Here is a 12,408-nt window from a genome sequence, read left to right on the forward strand (position 1 = left end):
CATCCTCAGTATCACTTGTTAATGTCTGTCTTTTTGATTATAGCCATCTTAGTATGAAGTGGTATCTCACTGTGGTTTTGATTTACATTTTCCTTTTCATGTGATATCGACTATTTGTATAGCTTCTTTGGAGAAATGTCTATTCAGACGCTTTGCTCATTTTTAAATTGGATTATTTGTCTTTTTATAATTTGTAGCTGGGTTGTATATATTCTGGATATATTCTGGATGCAAGTCCCTTATCAGATACATGATTTGTTAATGTTCTCTCCAAGTCTCTGGGGGTTTTTTTGTTTGGTTTTTTTGTTTGTTTGTTTTTTGTTTTTTGCTTTCTTGATAGTATCATTTGCAGAACAAAGGTTCAAAATTTTTGATGTGTTCCAACTTATCTATTTTTCCTTTTGTTGCTTTTGGTGTTTTATCTATGAAACCAGGGCTTAATCCAGGGTCACAGAGATTTACTTCTACATTTTCTTCTGAGAACATTATAGTTTTAGCTCTTACACTTAGGTCTCTGACCCATTTTAAGTGAATTTTTGTGTATGCTGTGAGGTAGGGATCCAATTTCATCCTTTCACATGTGGATATCCAGTTATCCCAGTACCATTTATTGAAAAGGTTATTCTTTCCCAGGTGAACTATCTTGGTACCCTTGTCACAAATGCAGCTGATTCTAACACACAGCTCAGGGTGAGAATCACTAATCTTGAGACTTGTTACAGGAAGTCACAAGTGATTATATGTTCTAACTTCTTGATTTTCTTCAATAGAGCAAAAGATGGGTGACTAGCTTCTAGGACACTTATGTAATGAGCCCATGTATAATGATAATGGCTTCCCCTTGAAAATACATCCTAGGTCCTCAGAAAGTACCTTAGGAAACCCACTGATAACTCCCTACCATCAGCCCCTTTAAAACACCCCTGTATAGGGATATAAGTACCTTGAACACAATTGTTTTGCATATGATGCAGTTTCTTCCCCAGAGATACGTGTACCAAAGTGAGATGGAAAAAAAAGTGTTTTGTGTGTTCATGACACAGTCTTCAGTGAAATTAAATGTGTGATCACCACAATCTTATACATAAATAGTGGCTTCATCAAACTCATAAATGCTTATGGGGATGGATTATTGTTATATTACAACATGTGTTAGCTTCTATCTTCTTTATGTATCTATGTATTTATAGGTAATGTGACAAATATTGTAGTACTTCATGATAATTTTGTACCTTATACTGTTCGGAAGTTTTATTTCCACACAACCAAAGCACTAGAAAGTAGACTGTGAATTGCTTCAGTAGTTTGTGGTCTTCCTCCTGACCAGTTCTCAAGACCTCACTCTCTGACATGCAGTCCTGCACAGTCTGTAAGGGCATAGCCTTTCAGGGTCTTCATCTCAAGTCCACAAGGCTCTATAATCCAGAGCCTTTTTTTCCCATTCACTAGCAGAGGGTGGATAAAAGTACCTTCTTACAGAACTGTTTTGAGAATTCAATGAGGTAGCCTACATAAAGAACATACACATAAAACTTGAGATACAATATGTGTTAAATAAGCTGGTAGCTTAAAAACAAGAACACCTTTATTGCAGAATGGGATCGTGACTCTGTGGACATGGAAAGAATATAACCACGCATACAAGACTATAACCTGAGACACGCATATAAGAATAATATGGAACAGTGGAACATTTATATTCCCAACCATTCTTCTTGCTGGTAAGAATTCCCCTTATGAAATATACTGGTGTAGCTATAACTTCAGTTTCTAAGACGTGTAACATATTCTCTCCCATGTGAGACTCTTGTTTCAGAAAAGTATCAGTGTCAAAAATAGCTAAGTCGCACAGTCTACTTATCATGAACTGCATATAAAAAAGATATAATGTCATCTGTTATCTAGGGATTTTCTCTATTTTTCAGATTAAAGGACATGGTGTAGTTTGCTATACAAGCAACACTATCTTCATTAGGTTGTTGATTCCATTTGTGAAATTTAAATCTCTGAATAATGACTGATGATGTTTGTAGGAAATGAGTTTTCAATAATCACACAAGTTCATGTAAATGACCTCATTTTATTATGGCAAGGTAATGGAAGTTTTTACTATGGCAAATGTTTGGGCTCCAGACTGATAGGGACAAAGCAGAGCTCTCTAATTAGCTTCTTAAGATAGGCACCTAAAGGACTGTTCAAAGATCTTTGCTGTGCAATGCTCACTACCCACCCCAGCTTACATTAATGATTATGGCAGTAAGTAGGCAAAGAACTCTGTGAAGAAAAAGAACTGTAGCATGTTGTTCATATTGACCGCTTAATGACAGAGACCTATCTCTAAACCAGTGAAATGGGCATGTTTCGTCCATGTCTGTAACAGCCAAACTGGAGTTTGGTTGCAGTTTTATGTTGCAGTTTGTTTTGGCCAGGCTACTTTGAATAACGGTAGCTAGTATTAATAGAGCATTTATTATGTGCCACATATCACTTTAGATGCTTTACATGTATTATTGTATTTAATCCTTGACACTAGGACATAGATACAACCTTGGCACGGAGAAACTAAATGATTTGCAAGATCATGTGGTTTGAACAGGTGATAGAATTGGGTTTGAGACTCAGGCAAATTAACTCCTGAATTCCCAACTTCTCACCACTATGCTAAACTGTCTCCTTAGTAAGATGTGGGCGTGGCCTCACTATCGCCTTGAATGTCTTACGTTTCCATTCATTCAGCTTATTTTCAAGGCTCTATTACCAAATATCTCTATTAACTTCAAATGCCTCCACTAACAAAAGAGATAATCATTTCCTCCACCCTCTTCTCTTAAAAACTTACATAATGTGGTATGCAGTTAAGTATCTTTGATGACATTTTAGTATTCAATTTTAACTTATCTCAAATTTCATATTCTCCGGATTTGCTTTAAAAATAACAGGACACTGATCAGTGACTAGTTTCCAATATGCTATAAATATTTTCTAAAAGTCTACAGTTTCAGACACTGAGATCACAGCACTGTCCATTTATAAATAGAGTTTCCAGTGTTTGACTTTCATTTTCCAACTAGTTGAAGGGTGGGGCAGTAAAACATTCCCCATAAATAAATGAAATGCTATTAAATTCCATACTCATTTTGCCACTAGCTGCTGACCATCTGTCATAAAAAGCCACACCCTGAAAAGCAGTATCAAATATTTAGAATAGAAATAGGCATGATGGTATTTTTGCAGATGAGATTTTGAAAAAAAAAAAAAGTTACTGATTAAAAAACTCAAGAAACACCCGCATAGTAATATCTGTCCTGTTACCTCCTTATGAGCATCATCATCATCGTTACCACCTTCATCTCGAGCAACTGAGCTGTGACCGTATTCCAGGCACTACGCTAGCTAGGTGTTTTATACATAGTCTTTCACTAAATGCTCACGTAAGTGCCTGTGAGGTAGGTACTCCTAATGTTACATTTTACACACGAGGGAACGGACGCTTATAGATGGTAAGTAACTTGCCCAAGGTCACACAAATAACAAATGGAAGAGATAAGACCTAAATCAGATCTAACCACAAAGGTCACATTTTTAGCCGTTATACAGTTGACCCTTTAACAATTTGAGGATTAGGGGTGCTGACCCCTGTGAAGTCCAACCTCCACGTACAACTTTTGACTCCCTCAAAAGTTAATTACTTACAACTTAGCCTACTGTTGACCAGAACCCTTGCCAATAACATAAATGGTCGATTAACACGTGTATTTTATGTTATATGTGGTATATACTATGTTCTTATAACCAAGTAAACTAGAAAAAACAAAATACATTTGCTGTACTGTGCTGTATTTATATTTAAAATCCTGTGTCTAAGTGGACCCATGTGGTTCAAACCTGTGCCATTCAAGGGTCAACTGTACCAGTGAAATTCCTGGAGGGACTTCTTTTCCTTGTTATGTGGGTCCAGGTGACTGGGTTTGCATAAATCCCATGTTCCTTAAAAAGTTATTTTAACATGCATACATAACCATGAATAAAGAATTTAGGCATGGGAATTACAAGATTTTGACTAAATGTGGTGAGGAAACATGTAACTTAAATTCACTTGATATAAAGTTATATATGGAGAGACTGTTTTCATGTATATTTTTATTAAGAAATCTTATTAAATTTTTAAAGTAGGCTACTTAAGAAATAAGTAATATTACTAAGAATAACTGCATCAGTCCCCTAAATATCATCTTTTCCTATTCATTACTGAAAAATAATTGGTAGGACTTCTGGGTTAGTCTCAGGGCAAACCAGCAGGGCCTAATATGCCTTTCTTCCAATTTCCATGATAATACCCATGAAGAATTACAAAAAGATGAAAACTGGCAAGCGCACTGGAAACTAAAGACCAGATGCCAAAGTCTCCAGGGGATTTTCACTAATGCCAGTGCTGAAGACATGAACAACATATTCTTGAATTCTACCATAAGAATCAAAACCTGGTCCCAAAGAAAACAGAAAAAGATGGATTTGCTCTGTCTACCTCTAACTATGGGACTCAGAGATCACACTACAGATAAAAAGGGCAATGAACTCCCATTAGCTGTCTTCAGAACTAGCCCGTCACAGTTTTTCCTCCCTCACTCCCAGTTACATTCCCCCCCCCCCCGCCCCATGTCCACCAAGGCAGCAAACACTAGCCTCCACGAGAGGAAACAGAAGAAACTAGACATAGTATGGAGCATCCTTGCATGTGAACCCACCTGACCAAAGGGGGTAAAAAATCTGAACCAAACCTCAGAGCGCTACATACTGTGGGCTTAGGGTAGAAGCGGGTTTACTAAAAACGTCGGTAGAGAATCAAAGAATAATACATCATTTCTTAAACATTTTGCTTTAACTTACAAACACATATATATTCCCTTGGCAGTCTTTGAACGCAGGGTTACTGGACAGAAGTATCTTCATGACCATACTTACAATCATACTTATGATATGGTTGCACACTTACATGCTTCTTCTAGAGTTTCTAGGGCTGTTTTCTTAAACTGGAGCAAGAGCCTAAGAACATGTGAGTTTCAAGATTTCTGCAGAATAACGGTGGCCATGTAAATTTTAATCTCTCCACACATTCTCCCTAGAAACCATCTTGAAGAGGAAAGAAAGTAAAATCACTCCATGGCTAAAGCCTACAACACACGCGGGAGATAGAACGTGCTTAAACCCTGGATGGCTGTGAGGAAATAAGCATCTGAGGCCTGAAGAGTCAGCACCAGTGTCAACTAGAGGAGAGTCAGGCTGGGATTATGCAAAAGAGGGTCAGGGAGCACAAGAGGGAAGGACTCACATTGTGCTTGGAAATATACACCCCAGAAATAGAGGGCCCCACCCGGAGTGATAAAAGATTGAGATACAGTTCTGATACCGAGTGGATCAGAGAACAGGTTACTGAGGGTTCAAAAGGAAGGGCTTGGACAGTGTGCAGGACAAGAGTGGCATTCTCAGGCAGGCACCAATTCTGACAGGAGCAGTTGGAAGGTGGATAGTAAAGGGAAAGAAGGAAGGGCAAAAGATCAGGGTCCTACTGAAACAACCGAGCATCATAGAATCACAAGAAGGTGGACCAGAAAGACAAGGGAACATTTGTTTGTTTGTTTGTTTGTTTGTTTATTTTAACGTTTATTCATTTTTGAGAGACAAAGAGCATGAGCAGGGAAGGGGCAGAGAGAGGGAGACATAGAATCCAAAGCAGGCTCCAGGCTCTGAGCTGTCAGCACAGAGCCCTACACGGGGCTTGAACTCACGAACTGCGAGATCATGACCTGAGCCGAAGTTGGACGCTCAACCTACTGAGCCATCCAGGCGCCCCATGGGAACGTTTATTTTTAAAAGTGCACTTCTTGGGGTGCCTGGGTGGTTCATTCGGTTAAACATCTGACTCTTGGTTTCAGGTCAGGTCATGATCTCATGGTTCGTGAGTTCAAACCCAGCGTCAGGCTCCACACTCACAAGTGCAGAGCCTGCTTGGTATTCTCTCTCTCTCTCTCTCTCTCTCTCTCTCTCTCTCTCTCTCTGTGTGTCCCTCTCTGTTTTTAAAAAAGTATATTTTATTTTGCAGTAAAAGAAGATACTCTTGAACTAAGAAATAAATGAAACTATCCAAATCCCATCTGCACAGACTGCCTGCCCATCATGTCCAGGAAAGGCTGACCTATGTACATGTGAACAACAAAAAGAACCCAGCATCTAAACCAAGTTAATATGGGAGTTTAAAAAATAGGAGATGAGAATTAAAACTTTTGGGCAAATGAAAGCATTCTCCCCACTACAGCAAACAACAAACAACAACAACAAAAACAAAAGAAAGAAAAAGAAAAAGAAAGAAAAGAAAGCCACAAAGCAGAAAAAAAATGGTTACATGATATTTCAACATGAATTAAATAGAATTAAATCAGCAACTGCCAATATAAAAAAATACCATGAATCAAAAATTTTAAAACTCTGACAACGAACTAAGGGAAGAAACTAAAAGAAAAGACAAAATCTAGGGGCGCCTGGGTGGCGCAGTCGGTTAAGCCTCTGACTTCAGCCAGGTCACGATCTCGCGGTCCGTGAGTTCGAGCCCCGCGTCGGGCTCTGGGCTGATGGCTCAGAGCCTGGAGCCTGTTTCCGATTCTGTGTCTCCCTCTCTCTCTGCCCCTCCCCCGTTCATGCTCTGTCTCTCTCTGTCCCAAAAATAAATAAAAAATGTTGAAAAAAAAATTTTTTTAAAAAAAGAAAAGACAAAATCTCATAAATGAAGGGATAGTATACATAACTGAAAGTATGTGAAGGCATGTAAAGGATAAAAAGTGAAGAGAGAGAAGATAATTAGAATAAAGAAAAAGGGCCAGAGAGAAACACAAACAAAAGATATATAAATAAGATTCAATAATATCTATAATGGGAGTCACTGAAGAAGAAACACAAAGCAGTAAAACATTTAAAACTGTAATTCACAGCTCTCTGAAATGAAAGACCTGAATGTACAGACTGAAAGAACTCACTGTACATTTAGGAAAACTGACCCAGCACAATCACTTTGAGACAGAGCTAGTAAATGTCTTAGACTTTAAATCATAATAATAGTAATAATTAAAATCTTCTGAGCCTCCAGGCAAAAGGACCAAATCACTTGAAAAGGAAATGAAATCAGGTTGACATTAAGCTTACCAACAGCAGCATAAAAAAAAACAAATAAAGAGTGGGATAACATTTTCAAGAAACTCAAGCAAAGAAAGTATGTAACAAGGATTTAATATCAGTTGAACTGTTTTTCAATTATCAAGGTTATAGAAAATGCTTCAATAAATATGCAAGAATTCAAAGAATCCTGAGAAATCTATTTAAGAATTAATTCCTTCAACTAAGAGATAGTTGAGAACATTTTAGAAAAGGACAAGGGGTTAGCAGGGAATATATTGTTCTAAAATAAAATCGTGAGTAAGGATAGAAGAACAGTATCATGTATATTACATGCTCTGATTAGGTAGAAATAATACAATTAAGAATAAAACTGGAAGAAAGGGTAAAACACGAGAGGTGAAAGTTCAATACGCTAGTTAGTTTCCTCGAAGGTACTAAGCAGAAGTCAAAGATGCCAGGTAGTAGAACCTAAGTAAAAGAGGAGGACTAAGAAAATTATATACAGATCCTCCTTGACTTATAATGGGAATATGTCCCAATAAACCCATTTGAAGTTGAAAATAGAATAAACTGAAAATGCATTTAATACACCCAACCTATGGAACATCATAGCTTGGCCTGCCTTAAACGCGCTCAGAACACTCACATTAGCTTACAATAGGGCAAATCATCGAACACAAGCCTATTTTACAACAAAGTGTTAAATACATCATGTAATTTAATAAATACTGTACTGCAAGTGAAAAACAAAATGGTTGTCCACGTATCAGTTGTTCATACTCTTAAGATTGCTTTGACTGGCTGCGAGCTTGCCAGCAGCATCGTACCGCATATTACTAGTGGGGGAAAAGATCAAAAGTCAAGATTTAAAGTGTGGTTTCTACTGAATGTGTACCATTTTTGCACCATCATGAAGTCAAAAAATTATAAACCAAGGACTGTCTGTAAAGATATTAGTATAATGAACACTAGAATAAAATGTAACTCATTCTAAATATTAAAAGAACTAAAAAATCAAAGGTCAAAGATCTTAGTAAATATAACACAAAACAATACGACGAAGCTAGGAATAAAAATACCAGTCATAGCAATATATATAAACTCACCTCCTAAAATAAAATATTTTCTGATTAGATCATCACGAAAAACCTAACACTGTACCTAACAACTACAGAATACACATTCTTTTCAAGTTTCCATGGCACAGACACCACAAAAGATCATATGTGGAGCCAAGCTCAAATTTAAAAGGACTCAGTAATAAAAGTATGTCCTCTGACCACAAGAGAATTAAGCTAAAAATCAATAACTAGAGAAAACCTAACACATTTGTAAATTAAGCAACACGCTTCTAGAGACTTAGGTCAAGGAAGAAATCACTTGCACTGTCCCCACTGTTATATTTACCACAAATTTTGACATAAATTCTGCCTTGTCAGATACCAGGATGGCAATCTCAGCCTTCTTTTCCGTTTGTAGGAAAACCTTTGCTATAATGGTACTTACCAGAAGACAATAGAGCAATGTCTATAGAATCTTGAGGAGAAGAGATTTGGCAAGAATTGTGAAATTATTATCTATGCTTGAAGGTAATTGATACTCTTTCATATGCAAAGATTTTTTTAAAAACTCATCATTTATGTACCTCTGCTGAAAATTACTTTAAAATATTAAGCAACCAACCAAAAGATTAATTAAAATTAGGAACTGAAGAATGGCGAACCTATATAATAAAAGGAATGTTGGTAACATTAAAGATAATTAAACGTACAGATCAACATATATAATTTCTCTATAGGTGATTACAAAGTTGAATGCAGAAGAAAAACTTTTTGAAAAGAGTTATAAGATTCATAATATTATGTTTCAGAAAGCTGGGTCTACAATACCAGATTGAATTAACAAGCCCTTGAAAATAGAAAATAAGCAGGAAAATCTTGATCAAGCAAGTAAAGGCACAATAAAATTTTCTTTGAGTATTTCTGCTTGCAGCCAAGATGGAGTAGCAGGCAGAGTAGACTTGCCCTCCTGCCTAAAACAACCTAAAGAAAACCAGAAAGAATAAATGAAACAAAAGTTTTCAAAACACGGAATACCAGGGAAAGGACAGTGATCCCTGAGGGGTAGGAAACAAAGGAGGTGAGTCTGGTCATTAACCTAGCTTACTACCTTGAGAGAGTTTCCAGGCCCTGGTGCAGAGAAGGGAAGGTAATAGCCCAACAGAATCTCTGAGTTGAGAAGGTAGAACTGAGGGTCTAGGGAGACTGAGGGAACTAAAGTACGTAGGACAGAGCACCAGAGAAGAGAAAGCTGCACAGAAGGAGATTTGCAGAGGGTCCCATAAAGTACTTAGCTGAGCACTAATCAGATGTATGTGAGGGAACAACCCCAAACTGGGGAAGGAACCATCAGAAAGGATGAGAGGGAACAGTGCCCAGCATTTCACACAGAGTTGGAAATAGCACCTGCTCCCTCCAGCCAGATTCACAGAGCACCATGTAGATTACTGGGGAGGTTCTGACTCAGTCATGGAGAATAATTAGCCCTAGGCTCAGCACAGGTCTGGACCTGCCTAATAAATTATAGAGCAATACCCAGAAGGATCAAACTATTTCTAAGTAATTACATCTCAGAACGAAGCAAGAAGATTTATAATAATACATAAATATCTAGCACCTAATGAGGCAAAATGCATAATATCTGGCATCAAATCAAAGATTAAAAGTCATGGAAACATGCCCCATTGTAAAGGGAATAATCATTTAGTCACAACCAACCAAGAACTGACATAGATGTTGAAATTAGCAGAAGTCATTAAAAGTTACTTTAACTGTATTCTTTATGTTCATAAAGTTGACTAGACACATGGAGGACATAAAAAAGACCCAAATGAACTTCTAAAAATGAAAACCTACAAAGGGTGAGATGAAAAATATGCTGAATAGAATTAATGGAAGATTAGCCACTGATAAAGAAATAATAAACTTACAGGTATAGCAATAAAATCTATCCAAAATGAAATAAAGAAGAAAAGTAATTTTTTAAAAAATGAAAAAGCATCAGTAAGCTAAGGGCAACTTTAAGTATCCAAGTAATAAGACTGGATACTTTCATTCTTCCCAAATTAATATTAGGATTTAATCTCATTCAATCTAATTTATAAAAAGTTTTTTTTAATTTAACAAAATAATTCTAGAGCTCAGAAAAAAATTTAAATGGTGGGACAGTGAAGAAAACTTTGCAAAGGAAATAGAATGGACAGGTGGATAAATATTTCTACCAGGTATTTAAACATACTCTAAAATTTATATTTACAACACATTACACATTACAACAATGAGATGCTAACATGAGAGCAGCTAAGTGAGACTAAAACAGATGCACCAAGACAGATCACAGTAGTAATAAGAACTTAAAAAATAATTAAAGTGGTTCTATAAAGTGAAAATGAAAAGAGTATTTAATAATAATAACAATATAAATATTATTCAATAATAATTATTCAATAATCAGTCTGGGTGGTCTTGGTAATACTTGGGGTAAAGTATCATTTTAAATCACAGGTTCTTAATCTTTGGCTCATTGACCATTGGCCTTCATGGTATCTGTGAAAGTGGGGTGTAGAGTGAGTTTTCCCTTCAACTTTCCTCTTGAAGTTGAATCCATAGGGCAGAAGTTTTAAGTTTTAAAGTTATTAAGTTTTTAAAATATTTTACATCATCAGATAATACTTGATTGTCACTATTGTTCTAACATCCAGAAGGGTTTCCCATTGATGAGAAAGAAAAAAAACATTCCTACCATTATGACTAGGGGTTCTGCTTTTGTTTACTTAAGTGTAATAAAATATAAAATAAGTAAAAAAAAAGAAGAAACGCTGTGATATATTGATCCTTTGAAATGTCTTAAAATAACCTATAGGCTGTTTACCAAGTTGAAATGCAGAAAAACTATACAGAAGGGGAAAGAACTTGGAGAAGCCATGTCCCCTAGAAATGATAACGTGCTTTGTGGTTTGGAATGAAGAAAAACTGAAACAGGTGAAGGAGCTCCTATTGCAAATGATGTCACTCACTCCATAACTGCCATCTCTTCTAAAATTTTAATATTTTGAAGCAGGTCCAAGAGGAACTGATAACTTTGCAGCTAGCTAGTGAGGCCTCTGATGCTCTCAGCACAGCCACCTCTCTTACTGGGATTCCTAGTTCATAAGACCCTCTTGAAATTTTCAAAAACTACCATTATCTTGAAAATGGTATTCCAAGTAAATATCTGACTAGAAGAAAGTTCCAGAACCTTGGGCACAGACCAAGTATCCCTGACATTTGGCTGTCCATTTGTTTTTGCTGCTTTGGGTAAGAAGCTCCAGATATCACTGTGACTGGATACTTTCTCTACCAGCAGTTATGGGTGCCGAATGTAGCATCACTGATCCCAAATGATGGCTTGCCTAATGCTATGAGAAGCATCAATTTCAAGGCCAGAGGGGCTGAATCATTTGTTAGGATCTTTCATCAAGGAACAGGAGCAGAATGAAAGTAGTTCTTCATTTACTGAATAGAAATTTGCTGGATTTCCAGAGGAAAGTTTTGAAATGCTTGATTAAATTTGGGCAAGAAATTTTACTGTTGTTTTTTTGTTTTTTTTTTTTCCAAATAGGACAGGAAAGCGCACTCAATCACAGTTTAGCATACTTGGACAATATTTTTGGCCATATCTCTTGGCTAAAGCCCCACAGTCAATATTATGTATGCTGCTGAAGAATGAAGCGCCCTTGTTCTATGGGAGATGGGTCATTAGGAGGTCAGTATCCTTCTAACACTAAAGAAAGACTTTCCCCAATCCGGAGTTAAGGGTGCCCAAACTTTTTCCAACTTCTTGGCAGGCAGAAGCAAACATATGCCAAACTTTTAAAGGTTATTCATAATCAATATAATCTTAAGATTGAAATGTGGATTTAATAATCTAAAATCTGGCAATATGGATGAACATCCAAGTCTTTGACTTTGCCAAAGATAATAGCCTCAGTGAGTTGGGGACAGAGGAAATTATTCACCCTGAAGTCAACTATGTCTCAACTCAAGACTACCCTCATTTGGCAAAGTGTACTACAGACTTTTGACTTCATTTGCTATGGTGTGCTTTTGCAAGCCAGGATTTACAACACTTCTGCCACCGAAACAAAAATCAAAGCTGATTGGATATCAAGCATGACCCATATATTGTCATATAAAAACCACT

General features: G+C 36.8%; 1 protein-coding gene across 1 annotated transcript in view; it reads right to left on the reverse strand.

The window, feature by feature from the left end:
* ARSB (arylsulfatase B) overlaps nucleotides 1–12,408 on the reverse strand; it is a 170,395-nt gene that overhangs the window by 69,989 nt on the left and 87,998 nt on the right. The window lies entirely within an intron of this gene.

Source organism: Prionailurus viverrinus, chromosome A1 (assembly GCF_022837055.1).
Source record: "Prionailurus viverrinus isolate Anna chromosome A1, UM_Priviv_1.0, whole genome shotgun sequence".
NCBI classification, from domain to species: Eukaryota; Metazoa; Chordata; class Mammalia; order Carnivora; family Felidae; genus Prionailurus; species Prionailurus viverrinus.